Below are 15,323 nucleotides of genomic sequence, written 5' to 3'. Positions count from 1 at the left end.
TATGTATGAAAGCTTCTGCTCCTGGATCACAAACACACACCTTTGGATTACTTTTGGATGTAAATCATGCAGAAGCCAACACAAGAAGCTGAGTGACCATACTAAATTCACTTAATAAAGACGACTCCTGTATATTGACCCAGAAAAAAAAAAAAAAAAAAAAAGTAGTTAGTCTTCTTATTTATCATCTCTGTTTTGTTCTGCTGGTTTACTTTTCTCACTTAATGTGCTATTGGCCTTCTCTTCTGTTGCCGTAGATCAGAGCTGCCACCTGCCTTAACTTTGGGACTTCTGTGGGCAGATTTAAGTATCTTTTCTTTTTTTTTTTTCGGTGCCTGGCTCGCCCTGTGGAAGAACAGAACTTAGCTCTTGTACTGAAGCTGCTGACTGACAGGTCAGGCTTGGGAAGAAGCTTTTAGAAGCCGTGTCCTGACCTACTTACCTCCATGTAAAATATCAACACGTGACTGTGGCCGTGAAAGAGCTGCGTGGAATTTTGTTGCTGGAGGCTTCATCCCTGGGCAAACTGGCAGAGACTGTGGAGACAAAAAGAGGGTCAAAGAGGTTAGGAGAAGCAAACCCTAAGGTTATAGTGCTTTTACGGATGCGATCTGAGGTCCTATCCTTGCAGCCTCAGTAGTAGATACAACCTTGATGATTGTTTTAGATTTTATATTGCTCCCTGTTCTGGAAATGCACAGTTCTTTCATTGGAGTGATACTAGGAAGGGTTTTCTGAAAGGGCTAACAGCATCTGCTGATTTAACTGGATGTCTTCCCTTTAGGGCAGTGAGGTTGTGTGCGTGTGTTAGTGGTGGCAACTTGATATTAAAACCCAGTTGTGTGCCTGTGCAATCACTTTAATCTCCAAGCTTGGTTTGATACAGACTCCTGCTCTTGGTCTGTGCTAGGGAGGCACTGAATACTGGCAAGGGGGAAAGTAAAATGCTGGACACTGAAATCTGCTCAGCCACCACATTGCCTGGCCCTGCATACTGGAGCCACTGGTGTCGGGACAGCGGACCACTTTCCAGAGCTGTTCCTCTTCTCTCCTCTGCACATGCTCTCCATGGTTACCCACCAAGCCAGGAGATGGAGAAGGAGTTGAGTTTCTTTTGTAAAAGTAATGCAATACATTCAGCTGAGTCTGATCACTTGCCACTAAGGGAGTATTTTTTTTTCTCAGAGCTGTCAGCAGAAAGCAAGAGTGTTACATTCAGTTTACAGGTAGTAAGCCTGTAGTCTCAATTATCTAACATTTTTGGTGGAGTTGTGCCAAAATTGTGTATCTGGGTTTGCATGGCTGTGACCAACCTTCCTATCTGTGCTACCGTGTGATTTTGACTCTTGTTTTGTTTTAAAATTTGGGTTCGTTTTAGGCCATCATGCGCAAGAAAGACGACAGCTGCATCAGTGTCTGTCATTAAAGTCTGAGAAGTTGAATAGTTTGTTGATGTCAGCAGGGTTATTTTCTATTTTTCAACAATGTGAAAGAAAAGTCAGATCAATTATGCGTCTCACTCCTGCAGTACTAATGGATGGACAGACAAGGGTTATTTTCAGCTGACATCTAGTATGCTAAGTAAAGAGATTATTCCCCGCAGTTTGCTTCCTTCATGTAATGAATGATAAGTAGATGAATAAGTCAAGTAAAATGTGTGACAGATAACAAATAAGTTACAAACTTTGTCATTTGGAGAGGATGACCTGACAAGGGTAAGTAGGCACGTGCTGGTGTGTAGACTCGCAGTCACTTCTGATTGTACCTTGATATTTAAAGAAGTTGTACCTCCAGCTCATTTCCTAGATGTTCCTGGGATTGTAGGATCTTTTCAGGGCCCAAAAGTCCTTGGATAAAGTTTCTTAATGAACTTTAAAACTAAATTTAGCATATTTAATTTTTTCAAGGAATAAGACTTTTTTATGAATTCGGATATTTGTAGTTAACTCCTATGCTTTGGCTTGCGGGGAACTGCTGTCAGGTGGCACAGGGGACAGGCGAGCATCGTGCAAACCAGCCTCTTGGTCACTGGCTGTAACACTGAGGCAATGGCAGAGGCGAGTCTTTGCTTCTTTGCAAATTAATATTGCACTCATAATAATAAAACACCTGGCCTTTTACTTACACCACAAGTGGTGGGGAGGAAAAGTAATGATTCTTACTTTTTTCTTGTGTAGTCCATGAGCCCAAGAGGTTCTGTGATATGGATTCATAGCCATGGATTTCCAAAGCCCTGCTTGTTTTTTTGGTTGTAAATGGCACCTTCTGAAAGCACTAACAGATAGGTTTTGAGAGTGCTAGATCTTATTGTCCGTTTTCTTGTTCTTTTAAATTGTTCCCTGATAGGAAGGCCAACAACTCTGGCAATTAGGCCCCCCACTGACTCTCTTTAGGGATATATAAATGAGTAATAAAGACCATAGTAATATCATTTTAAAAAAAAACCACAACCAAAAAAAATAACAAACCCCCCCCCAACTTTATATGCAGTATCTCTTTTTTTACTAACTTGAAAAATAAAGTAATAATAGCTTATAGTCAGAGGATGTAATTTTTTACTTAAGTTTATGGATTTCAAAGGATTTTTTTTTTTTTTTTAAAGAAAAAGAGTAAATAGTGTCCATCAGTAACTGCTGTCTTTAAAAATAAATATTTGTCTGATAGTAAAACACAGTGCTAAACATTTTTTTTTTTAGTTTCCAATTTGTCTGTGCTGGCCAGGTAGTATTAAACCTAGCTTTCTGTATTCATAAGATTTAATTTGACACAGCTGTTGCTTCTGGTGTTCACTTTCTGTGAATAACTTCTGAAGGATACAAAAAAAAAAAATGACACAGCAAAAATAATTCTTGCAGCAAAGGATGAACCTAGAGCATCTAACAAATTTAAATGAGGAAATGTCTCCCACTGGTAGTTCTAACGCTTTGAACTCTGGAAATATTATGAAGGCTGGCTCAAAGCTTTATTTTATCACAACCATGTCACAATGTGTTATATCTGTGTTATTTTTCATGTGGTAAATTGGAATTGTCCTATGTATGAAAGTATACTGTCCATCAAAACAAAATTTATGGAATTATTATATATTATTCTCCTATTTTCTGTTTGTATTTTATTTATAAATGTTCAGTTGTTTTGAAAGATCAAAAATACAGCAAATGTTCATGAGGGCTATAGTGAAGCTATTAATGCTGGTGAAGTTATATGGAATAATTTTTTATTACTGATTAGTCGAAAAAAAGTACTAAAAGGAAAAATAAGTACCAGTGTTCTGAAAAAAAAAATGCAGAGAGCTTACAAACTGATTATTTTTGCAATGCTACTAAACTTCTGAATTTATTTCTAATATCTTACCTGTTTTCATCATTCTTGTTCCTATTAGGTCAGTAAAGAGGGGAATGTCTAGCCTAACAAGCTGGTCCTACTGGCAAAGTACCAGGGAGCAGTGATCCCTCACATCATGGCTGTCTTTGGCATTGAGGTGGTATTCTCAGTTTGTGGTCCATATCTTGGGCACCTTGTCCTCAGCTAGCATTGCCTTACAATAATTGAGATAGGCTTTGACTTTTTTGCTGAGTCCAACCAAGGGAGAGCCTGTAGGAGCTCTTCCTCACATAGGGGTTAGATTGAATTTCTTTAACATCGAATGTCTTTTAGGCTGCCCCGAAGCTTCCAAGACAATCACAAGACATTGGCCAATGTGACACAGAGCCTAGACTAGAGCCTTGCTTTCCTGAATCAGCAGGTGGAGCAACCACAGGATACACTATCTATACATGATGTTTAGAAGATAGCTCTCCTTTTGGTCTAAGTGCAGTCTGTTGGACAGTGCTCTCTAGGATGACAGTGCTATCACTTTTTCACTTTAGTATGAAGCTGCCCGAGACAGCAAATTGTTACCAGAATCTTCTGGTGCTTTTGGGGGGTTAAAAAAAATAAAAATGTTTAGGTGAGTACTCTTCATATTGATTATTTACAATTCCACTGCTATATTGTGCTGTTTAGTTGAGTAGGGTCTCATCATGTCTCATACTTTATTTAACTTGGTGTGCTTTACTTACTGTGTTCTCTTAACCTGCCAGCTTCAGAAATATTTATAAAGAAAATCTGGCTCTGTTGTTGTGTTGTTTTAGCAACATTATTCTAAAAACAAGAGGTAAAAACAGATGTGCACATTGAAATATTGTCTTTTATTTAATCATCTGGCATAATTGGGAAAGGTAGACAAATTTTCAGACACACTAGCCTTGCTGAGGTCTGAAACAGAATAAGCAGACTTCAGAGCTAAACACAAAACGAAAGCAATTGCCCAGGTATGTACCAGGTAAACTACCTCTGAATGAAAAGGTAGTTAGTGTGTGTAAAGAAAGTTGATAAGGCAGTTATGTCTCTAAGGGGAAGGAAGAAAGAAAAAAATAATTTATAGCCCATGGAACATGGAAAAGTTTGTAGAGGGGAAAGGAAATTATACTGAGCCATGAAATCAATATCTCTATCCCTGCTTTTTAGTGACTAGCAGAGTTTAAAATGTTAGCTCCAGGCTTGTCTTTGGAAGGCGTTTTAGAGATCTTCTTTAAAGATCAGGACTGAGAGATCAGAGGTGGCATGGTTGTGAAAAGCGAGGATATTATGTTTGTGTCAAGAGTCTATCACAGAGCTGAATCTCAGAAATATTTCGTTCAGCAGTTCTAGTCCTCTGTGGGTGCCCTGCTGAGTCCCACAGGATGAACTTTTGAGATTGGAAAGGATCTTTTAGGTCAGATGTATGTTTGCTTTTGTCTGCGCTACAGCAGATAGTGTAATGTATCTTGTTAAACAGGATTTACTCTTGGTAAGTCTATTGACGTCTCCCTTTCATCTGCGAGATAGCTGTACCTAAGTGCTGCTGCTGGTGTGTTCAAGTCCTGAAGTCTATACTTAGCTCCTATTGACTCATCTCTGAAATCCCCATATGTTCTTAAAACCTGAGTCGATATACTACAGTGTGTCAGTACATCACAAGTGGGCAGGATAGTCCTAGAGCACACATCACTGCCCCAGATGTGACATGTCCTGGCATGCTCTCCCTGCTCTGGAAATAATGCTTGATAAGAATAAGGAATCCTCAACCTCCTGAAATCATCTTGTAGTTGCAGCCATACGCAACAAACCTGGCGTTTTCTCATTCTGCTAGGTTCTCTCATTCTCACTCTGCATCTGTTTTCCTTGCCTCCCACTAATCTTGACTCCTTAAGCCTGGAGAAATGCCAATAAATAGGACCTTCTTGCTGCTCAGGTGAGACCTGGGTTCTTCTCCCTTCCAGAAGCCCCATTGCTACGGTGGCAGCATCTTTTCTGTCCCCATACATGCAGTGAACAGTGGGAGAAACTAAGCCATGGCACCCTATGCCTGTGACATCAGAAGAATGATCTCAAGCATGTGACATTATGGTTGGGTGCCCATTACTGAAAGATCTGGATACCTTTTCCTCACCAGCACTCCTTCAGGAGTGAGCTTTCAGGAAGATGGGATGACAATTCCCTTACTACTTTTCCTCTCCCTAGGAATCTTCTTGGCCTGTACTATTATTCAAGAAGGTGTAGTCACCTTAAACTAACATCTTCTCTTTGACAGCAGCCAATGTGGCGTGTTTCAGAGGGATGCATAAAACTCTAAGGGCAGATGTTTCAGTGTGGTTCTGTCACTGCCACGTGGGACAGGTGTTATACCGAGACAACAGCCAAGGCACAGTGGTAGGGTATTTCCCCAAGCAGTGGTGAAACAAGACTACTGAAGTAATTAAAAGGTTGGTTTCCTACTCTGGTGACCCCTAGAGAGTCTATTGCCATTTTCACATTAAATAAGGCACAATTAGGTCTGACATATTGTCTGTCTTTAGAGCTCCTACCTGAGCTGATGACAGGGAACAAATTAATCCCAATTGTATCCAGTTTAATTAAACCATCTCAAAGTTGTTGCATTGCTTTGAGTGTTTTTATTGTGTTATTATTTTTATTTATTGCAAAAGTATACTATTCTTGGTCTGCCTTTTGCCAGAAATAGGACTATTTATTCAAAGTTTATATTCCTAAATAAGAGATTGGGATACTTTAATTGAACAGGATTACTGTGTATAGATGGTATAACTGACGCTGGTAGAGATATTTCACACTAGATTTGCAAACATTTTCAATCAGGCTCTTACTGTTCTGTTCCTTGGGAAACTGGGCTTGTGATAAGAATGCCACACACGGAGCATTTCTTGTTCCTTTATTCCAGATTTTTTGTGAGCATACCTGATTATTCTTTCATTACTACATAACTACTGTTATGACCTATTCTTTAATAAGGTAGATTGAAAATACAAAATTATTTTATTGAAATATTTTATACAATTTTGCAAGGATAGAAACCTTAATAATGAACTGAATCACTTTGGCACACTCATATGGGTTAATAATTCAACAGTCCACTAGTTGTGCCCAGGTTAAAAGGATTTCTTTTCTTTCATGAAGCAGAAAAGGCACACTCTGGCCAACTTGATACCTTTATATTTACTCATGTCTTGATATTTATATGGTTATTATAGTGCCTGTGATTATTGTAGTGCCTTCTGTGGTTAATGTAGTGCCTTGGAGTGCCTTGAAATCAAGACTGCATGTTATTTTGATAAAACTCAAGTGTTTTTGTTTACATTTTACAGACTGAAAATTGAAAAATGACAAACCTGTATTTCTCATATGCCAAACCATGGCATATGAGATGCTGCAGTGCCTGCCCACGAGTTCTTGCCAGATCTACCTGCCAAGTCTTGATCTGTAGCTTTGGATCACTCTTGACGCTACAGGACAAACAAGTTCAAACATCTTTTTACTTTACTTAATGCTATGTTAGTGTTGGACTTGCATAGCAGGTGTCCTCACCGTGTGTATCGGGTAAGTTGTTTGCTATTCAAGGCAGTGGCAGAACTTCACCAACTCTGAAGGCACTGGTTCCCTCCTCCGGCTGATGAAGGTGCAGACAGCACTGCTGTATGCTAAGGGTCATCCCTGTACTTTGGTTTTGGAGAGGTACATAAGCAATTTCCTTAATTCTGCTTGCAGGGTCTTCCCATGGGCTGTTGAAACTCAGTAGTCTGCCTTTTCTCACTCAGGCTTGGAGCTATACAAGGGCTATGACTCTGAAGCTCAATCCAGTTTGTTTTGATTTGGTTCTCTTAAATCACAGTATTTCACAACTAAATTTGGTTTGGAAATGCAAAAAAAAGGTGAGGTTGAATTATTAAAACAAGTCCAAACACATTGTTTGACTAGAAACAAAATGCTTTGCTCTATATTAAAGTTCTAAGGTCTATGTTGTTTATCCTATTTTCAAAAAACATTTTTGACCTCAGTAACAAATTTGAAAAATCTTATTTCTAAACACAAAATTATCAGCCATAGCACTTCATTCAAAACAATGATTTTTAATTATCTCCTTCCCCCCCCCCCCCCCCGGTTGGAAAATATTCTTTGTAATTTAGTTAAACCCGTGCAATGTTTTGGTCTGCTCAAAACTGCATATTTTGGAAGGTTTTATTTGCCAGAAATACTTCACTCAGCTTAAATTGCTTGAGTCTGGATGATCTTTTTCTCTGGCCCAGTCTGAACCCAGTAAGTGAATTACTTTTTGCCTCTTTTGGTACCAGTAATGAAAAAAAAAGTGATAGTAATGATGCATACCTCTGTGATGGGAGGACAACAGCCGATTTCTACAGCCAGTGTACCACCTTTTTCTGAAGCTGTCATCTGGATGCAAGTGATCTCTAGATCCATCTGTGCTGTTTCTTTCAAGCTGTTCCACAGATTCTTTACAGCTCTGTGCTTTCTATTTTCTTATGGTTCCATCACAGTAACTTAATAAATCCTTTCTCCCTGCACAGAATCAGAAGATGCTTAACTTTTAGATGCTGCTACCAACTTATACATTTTTTTTCCTGGATTTGAATTTCTTTCTTTTTTTTTTTTTTTTTTTAATTTGACAGGTTTTCATCTCCAGTAGGAGGTAAATATTTAATGAGGGCAGTATAGCTCCATCTTCATTTTTCTGCAGTTTCTTTGTCCTCTGTTCTGATTTTCTGTTTCAAAAATTAAGTCACTTTCACAATTTCTTTGTAATGTATTCTGTCTACCTCTTGTTCTTCAGCGTTTCTAGGAATTCATGCTGCCTTCTTAATTGACCTGTCATTTACAAACTGTATCTGTAAGTCTTGGGTGGATACTTGGTAACCATTCTGAATTCTGATGAACAAAGCAGAAAATTTCAAATCTGCAATGCCTTGGAGACAATGAGCTGTCTGCAGGCAAGATGCAATTATTATTATTCAGACTGGATACAAAGCTGTCCTCACTCACCAAACATACATAGGGAACTATATCTTTCCAGTATGAGTTTAATTTGGTCAGGTCAATCTACTACATCAATGCTAGAGCTAAATTAATCTTTTCGCATAGGTAGCTACAGTTTGAGATAAATTGAAATTGTGTTAATCAAGAGCAAGATGCCATCATAAAATCCTGGCCTACATCATTGCTTAATTAGCTTAATTATAAATTAAATTATAAAAATATAATTAAATTATAACTATAAATTAAATCACAAAATAAAAAATTATAATGTATTAACCGAATTATGAATATTTATTTTTACAAAAAGGAGACAATGGTATTGAAGATCTTAGTCCTTTTTCACTCCTATCATAATCCAAGTTTATCTCTCATGAGAACAACTGTCTCTTTTCCTTCCTCCTTCTCACACATACTTACTTCTTCAACTCGAGGCTTATAAGAAGCTCATTCTTAAACGTCTATGGACTTTAAAAGCAGATATGTATGTGGGTGTAATTGCTTCTCAGAAGCTGAGATAATGCTGTTTACTAACAACATTTGTGTCATTTCTACATGGTACGCATCTGTGACAAATTTTCTGCCAAACTTATGTTATTTTTATCTTAATGTTGCCTATAGCATCCACAGCGATAGTATTCCTTGCCTGACCAAAGTTTTCTCAACAGTAGAGCTGAAAGAGTTAAAGTGTTAGGCTGCAGGCCCAGTGAATTTACTAAAAGCAAAGCTGGATGAAGAATCAACATCATTTCCCTGACATTCCTTCTTCACAGTCATTGCACATGATCTGTTAATAATAACCTTTGGTAGAGCTCTATTAGAATACTCATTATTTGTCCTTCTCTCTACCCTCAACAAGAATATGGTAATATCTGCGCAAAGAGCAACCTGCACAGTTTCCAAGGAGGCACAGCTTGTTACCCCTTGGAGGCCCTCAAGAAACTGTTTGCTTACTAGCGTTCAGGTATTCCCATTTAAGGGATCATCATAATGCTATGAGGAGTGCCTTGATGTTAAACAAGTGCCCAGGACTCACCCTTAACTCAGGTCAAGCTCAGATGGATGCAAACTGGAGTTTGTTTACAATGTCCAGAATAGAAAGCATCATTTAAAATATTGACAAAAGATACATATGGAGTAAAGAGGAAGTTGTTCTGCTAATCTGTTCACACTAAAACCAAACAAAAAAGTCCTCTTCTGTATTAGCCAACCTTTTCACTCTGCTTTTTGGCTCAAATGCTCTGGAAGGCATTATTTTCCTGTGTGCTCATGAGTACCAGTGGATGCAGGACCTTCCAAGTCAATTGCATTAGACTTTGTATCTAGTTTCTTGGAGTCTCTTGGGTTTTCACTTACGTTCAAATCTGCCTCTCCTTTCCTTCCCCATTAAGTATACACTAATCCAATAAAGAAAGAATCTAGCCCTTTTTTTCCAGGAAATGATTACTGAGCATCTACTCCCTTTGGAAAGACTAATATAACTTTTGACAGATCAGGTGCTATCTCCTAAACGTGACTGCCTCTATTAAACTCATTAAGGGCATAATACCTCCCCCTGGCTCCCCCGCTCTCACAGCCTCTCAGCAAGTACATTTCACTGTGAAATGTCTCAGCCCGTTGAACATTGCGTTTTACTATCAGCTACTAAATGGACAGACATACTCCAGGCAAACAATACCCATTAAACGAGCACATGCCTTCCATTACTGGTTGTTGATTTAGAGCAGATACTCTGCTAATCAGCCATTTTAGAATGACAGTCAGTGGGTTTCAGGCAGACAAACTTACAGCAGAGGGAAATCATAACTGAGGCTTTCATGCAGAAGGAGTTAATAATGCCAAAAGACAACTATTGAGAGAACTTAAGTGGTCTTAAATTGCTCTGTCTTCCCTTCATTAGGAGATTGGTCAACATATAGAATTGGAGCATTGCAGCAACCTTTTCAGAGTCACACAGTTGTAGAGACTATTAATGCGATGCCCCATTTGAGAGTTGAGGCAGAAATGCCTGCAACTTCAGGGTCCCCTTTATTCCACAGAAGTGAAATCATATTGACTCACAAAAACATAAATAAAAATAAAAAAGATCATTCCAGCAAAGCATGCTCTTGAAGAAGTCAATGAAGTAACACACCGGTCCCGTCTTCATGCTAAACTCTAAAAGATTTCCAGGCTCTCCTCTGCGTGAAGTGTCAATTCTGGCTGTGGCTCTGCTCATGTCTGTTTTGTAGAAAAATGCCTCTAGCAGAAGATGATTTCTCTGTAATTCCTAAATCAAAACAAACTGGAAAATACATTGACACAAACAGCAATGTTGAACTCTACACAGCATGTGTGAGTGCATGACATTATTTTGCATGCTGGCACTTGCAATGGATCAGACTACAGAACAATTACCTTTACTATAAAATTGTGCCTTCTTTTATAGTGTCTTCAGTTTTAATGAAGATCAACTGTGACAAAGCTACGTGGAGTAATGGACGTACCAGAAAGAAATCACTTTTTGAAAACAAAAAGCTTTTTAAAAAGTCACAAAAGGACTGGGGGAGCCATGAATGCATTTTCTACCCTAACATTTTGGCATTGCTCAGTGGAACCTTCTGCTATCAGCAGGGAATGAAAAATTGCAGTTGACATCTACACCTGCCATTTGTCTCCATTAATGGTTAATGCAGGGACTGTGTTCTCTTGGCTTAGTCTCCACCTGTCAGCTACTCTTTAGGAGAAGAGAGAGCAAGGAGAAACCAAATGGATTTAGGCTTCCTTATTTTGAACCAGATTTCCAGTGAAATCTACAGGCGAGGGCCAAATCCACATCCTTAAGGAAGCAATTACATTGTGGCCCCACCTGTCCATGTCCTCCAGATCTGCTGTTTCATCCGCTCATCTATTATGGAAATTTTCTGCCTGTCTTCATTTCAGGAGCTAGAAATCAATTTTTAAATTTGGCCCGTTCTCCAAATATTATGGAAAGCCTGTGGCATAGGTGTGTTTTGAAATAAAGAACATACTTCTGTGTCTCTGACACAGAAAATAAAACACTGCTGAAAGCCAGAGCCTGAAGAGTGCTTCTATTTGCTACAGGAACAACAGCTCCTTGGTGGAGACTTAATGAAGCAGTAAACCTGGAAGGTGGTTCCTCTGCGTGCTGTTTCACCCTGAGAGGAACGTCCCACAGGCTGCCGGCAGTGGGCCTGGTGTGGACATAATTTGTCTCAGATTCCCTGTCTCCTCCTTGCCCAGAGATACTCTATTACATCCTCAGGGATTGCCTGCAGCATGATCATGTTCAAGAGCTTTGTCCTGAAAGCTGGTGTCTTTTTTTCTTGCATTCAGCAGGAATGACTGCAACTTAAGAAGGCAAAGCAAAAGTATCACTCTGGCTAGCTTTTAAACACATTAATGTTAGAGGTTATCCATATAATCTTTTCGGCATGTTAGGTGTGCAGACTCTATGTCTACTTATTCTAGCTCCCAGGAGTACTCCTCAGCTTCTAGATTGGGATGCAAGCTGCAGCAGTAACTCAGCTCTGTAGTTTTTTGGGAAATCATCCCCACCATACAATGGAAACCTGGGACCAGTTCTTCCAAAGGAGCTGGGGCATGCTCTGGTCCTCTTCCATGAGGAGCCTGAGGCTTAAGATTGTCCAATGAAAGGTGATAGTTTGCTTTTCCACTGTGGCAAGCGAAAATATCTTTGAAAGACAGCACAGAATGCAATAAAAGAAATAACAAGACTAAAGTCTGGGCCAACGCTATAGCTAAATAGAGAGGCAAGAGAGTTGTTATAGCAACAGAAGAAGGAGATTTTTTTTTAACAAGTGCAAGCACCTGAACCATAGCAAGCTAATATAGCTGCAACTTTGAGAAAGCCTAAATGGTACCTTTCAGGCTTACGTGCGTTTGCTGTGCTTGCACTTCAAGCTGCCCAAAGCCGAGTTGCCTGTATTACTGTCATCACGGGCCCAAGCTTTTAAGACCTGTTGAGGAGCCAAGACCAGCCCGTGGACTTCTTTAATGGGGACACGTGGCTCTTCGATTAGAGTTGTTTGCACAATGCCCTGGAGCACACGCGGACCAAGCTTGCACCTGTCCACAAGGTACTGTGCAGGCATGCCCTGACTGAATTTACTTTGGGGAAATATTTCCCTCTTGTTTTGCTGTCACTAGCAGCATTCTAAAGATCAGCGTCATCTAAAGCTGAGTGGCAGCTGCTGTTTGTCACCGTGCCATCTCTTACCTGGCACAGGGCAAGTCTAACCCACTCAGTAATAACTAAACATCAGCCCCCAAGTATGGATTTGCACTAGCATTCCTGCCCCTAGTAACACTAAAATAGTAGTTATTTCAAGAGTAGGAGTTTTTCTAGCACACACAAAACCAGGGGAAGGTATTAGAAACAGCCACAAACAAGGCGTAGATGAATACATGTACCACTAGAAGCCAATCAGTTATTTGACCTCAGGTTGATATTTCTGTAAACATGTATCTTGGCAACGTATCATTCAGTTTCTCAATATGATGTAATGCAAGCCCCTTCTCATTTATCTCAGCTGTCTTGTTGTGTTATGTTACAAATGATTACTGTTAATTCTGTGTTTAATTGCGCTTAGCATAATTTATTTGCTATCCAGTGATTTTAACTGTTGGACATAACAAAAATATGGTTGTTTCCTCTTCTGCTTCCTTCTGCTTCTCATTTTTGTATGCTGAAAGCAGCTGGACCCGTTCCATGCGAATGGAAATAATTATGGGCATGTACAACAAATTCATTAATCTCAAGAAGGCATCTTGTGTGAAGCTATTCCTGGAGTACTCTTCATGAATTGTCTTCCTCTTTCCTGCCCCTCCAAAATTACTTCCTTTCAATTTTCCATCACAAACTTGTTTTCTGTGAACCCACTCCCTTCCACTTACTAATGGCGGTTGGAAACAAAACACGTTTCAACTAAAATTGGCAATAATGATGTGTTTCTTAAACCAATGTGCCTGTCCCAGATGTTCTGGAGAAAAGGAAAGCTCTGAGTCTTTCAAGTGCGATTGGAGCACTGGGACCATTTCACATGATGGGAGCCCAAAAGAGCTCAATTTTGTTCTGCGTCATTGCCCCTTACTTTTTAAATACATTTATCCTGTGTTCCAAATGCAGAGCAGTCAGGACCTGTGTATTTTATTTTGTGAAGTTTAATAATCTGAAAGTAATCCATGTTTCTTCTGCTATACTCACTTTTATTTTCTTCTTGGTTTTGCTTTTTAATCCCTGTGAGCAATTTGTCAGTCTTTTAAACAGACTATCAGTAAACCTTGTTCCATTGGTGCCTAAAGGTACTGCTTGCCCTTAAAGTCACTGTTTAATGAGGGACATTCTGTTCAACTCTCATTCTCCAAAGCTCCTGAAGTGCTTGAGCAGGAGGAGTCCACGCGTAAAACCGAGCACCGACCAGTGTGCTGAAGTCGGGCAGCGACTATGAAGTGTGCCGTGATGGCTTTCAAAGATGATAGCGACGATGCAGCCAGCATGGCAACAGATGTGTACGTATTTCATTACATACACATTAGCGTACATATTTCAAGAGGTTGGTTATCCATGCCCTTTCAAGTCTGACCATGGGGACTTGTGTGCATAACCCTATGGTAAGGTTAATGAACTTCCCGAGATAGGCAGATGAAAATTGCTCCTCCATCTCAGAATCAAGGCTGATAAGGCCTGCATCATTTCCTTTTAAAGGCAGCTGTGTTTGATCATATCAGGGAATATTTCCAGTTTATCCATATTCAACTTATGTTACTTCTATTTCTTATTTACCACAAATACACTTGTCTATGTGAAAAACGATGCCAGCATTTGATCAGCACTTAATGGAAGCCTTTGAGGATCCCTCAGCTATTGTTCACTGTTATCTGCCAGCAGAATAATGACGAAGTAGAAGAGAGTGCATGCATTGTATCTAATGCGATTAGTCTTCTAATGTTAGAGATGTAGGGAAGAACACCATCAGCAGGTAAAATAAACTTCTGGGTAAATACATAAAGAGTGCAAGGCTAGTCTGAAATACAAAACCCATACAAAAATCAGCAGTTTCTTCAGTTGTAGATTGTGTTTTTATGTAGGTATAGTACTAAGTTACCTTGGGGAAAAATTGCAGTGAGATTGCATGGAGATGGCGCATTGTTATGATAAATTATTAGTGAATCTTTACACCAATTAGATTTTTCAAAAGGTACACTTTAGGCAATAATAAAACTTATGCAAAGTGAATGATGATAGAAATTCAAGAATGTATTTAACTTATAATGCACTTGTAGGCCTATCCGCACCACTAAAAAAATGCAACCAACAAAAATGAAGTCAGTTAAGAGCTGAGTTATATCTGGTACTCAATGTTGAAGTGAGATTTCATGTTTTATCTGAATTCTTAGTTCTCACCCATTTTCCTATGAAGGGTTTGATGCTGGAACATAGAGCCTTCTGTTCACTTTTGTGAATGGGCCTCAGATCTACACAGTGAACCTCATTAGATTGTGCTTTCACATGCATGCTTGGGAACTGGATTTCATGATCCAGGAGGTCCACTCCAGGTCTGTATGAGTAAAAAAAAACCATAATCCACTATCTGCATATACAGATTGATCTTCACATCTTCTGTTTCCCAGAGGATACTACTTGTATTTGCAAATTGTCACTAGGGTGGTCAGAAACTTCTCAATTTTTTTCCTATTATAAATTGCTGGTGTAACCGAATGGATAATCATGGTGATGGGAAGGGAACATTCTGAGCAGAATGGTATGGCGATGGTTGGGTGATTGTGTTTTGTTTGGTGTTGCTAACCAATTTGTGGCTGCCAATTACATCCATTGTATAGCCCCAGCCTGACATGGACGATAGAACAGATAAAGCACGTAGCTGGCAGTGGGTACAAGTAATATTTCGTTTTCTGTCAAAATCATGTCCTTTGAC

At 39.4% G+C, this 15,323-nt stretch overlaps 1 long non-coding RNA gene across 2 annotated transcripts; it reads right to left on the bottom strand.

Annotated features, from left to right (window-relative positions):
* Positions 1 to 478: 478 nt before the first annotated feature.
* Positions 479 to 12,284, bottom strand: LOC142600103 (uncharacterized). Of its 2 annotated transcripts, XR_012833558.1 has the most exons (4): positions 12,249 to 12,284; positions 7,702 to 7,893; positions 6,730 to 6,821; positions 479 to 536 (listed from the first exon to the last, which is right to left on the bottom strand). It is a non-coding gene; the product is annotated as an uncharacterized LOC142600103 (long non-coding RNA). The 2 variants fall into 2 exon arrangements; XR_012833557.1 differs by lacking the exon at positions 12,249 to 12,284 and having other exon boundaries at positions 7,702 to 8,206.
* Between the last annotated feature and the right edge of the window lie 3,039 nt (positions 12,285 to 15,323).

The sequence above is a fragment of the Balearica regulorum genome, chromosome 1 (genome assembly GCF_011004875.1).
Source record: "Balearica regulorum gibbericeps isolate bBalReg1 chromosome 1, bBalReg1.pri, whole genome shotgun sequence".
In the NCBI taxonomy this organism is placed as follows: Eukaryota; Metazoa; Chordata; class Aves; order Gruiformes; family Gruidae; genus Balearica; species Balearica regulorum.
Note: the sequence above shows the minus strand (reverse complement) of the source record. Positions and strands in the feature narration are given on the sequence as shown.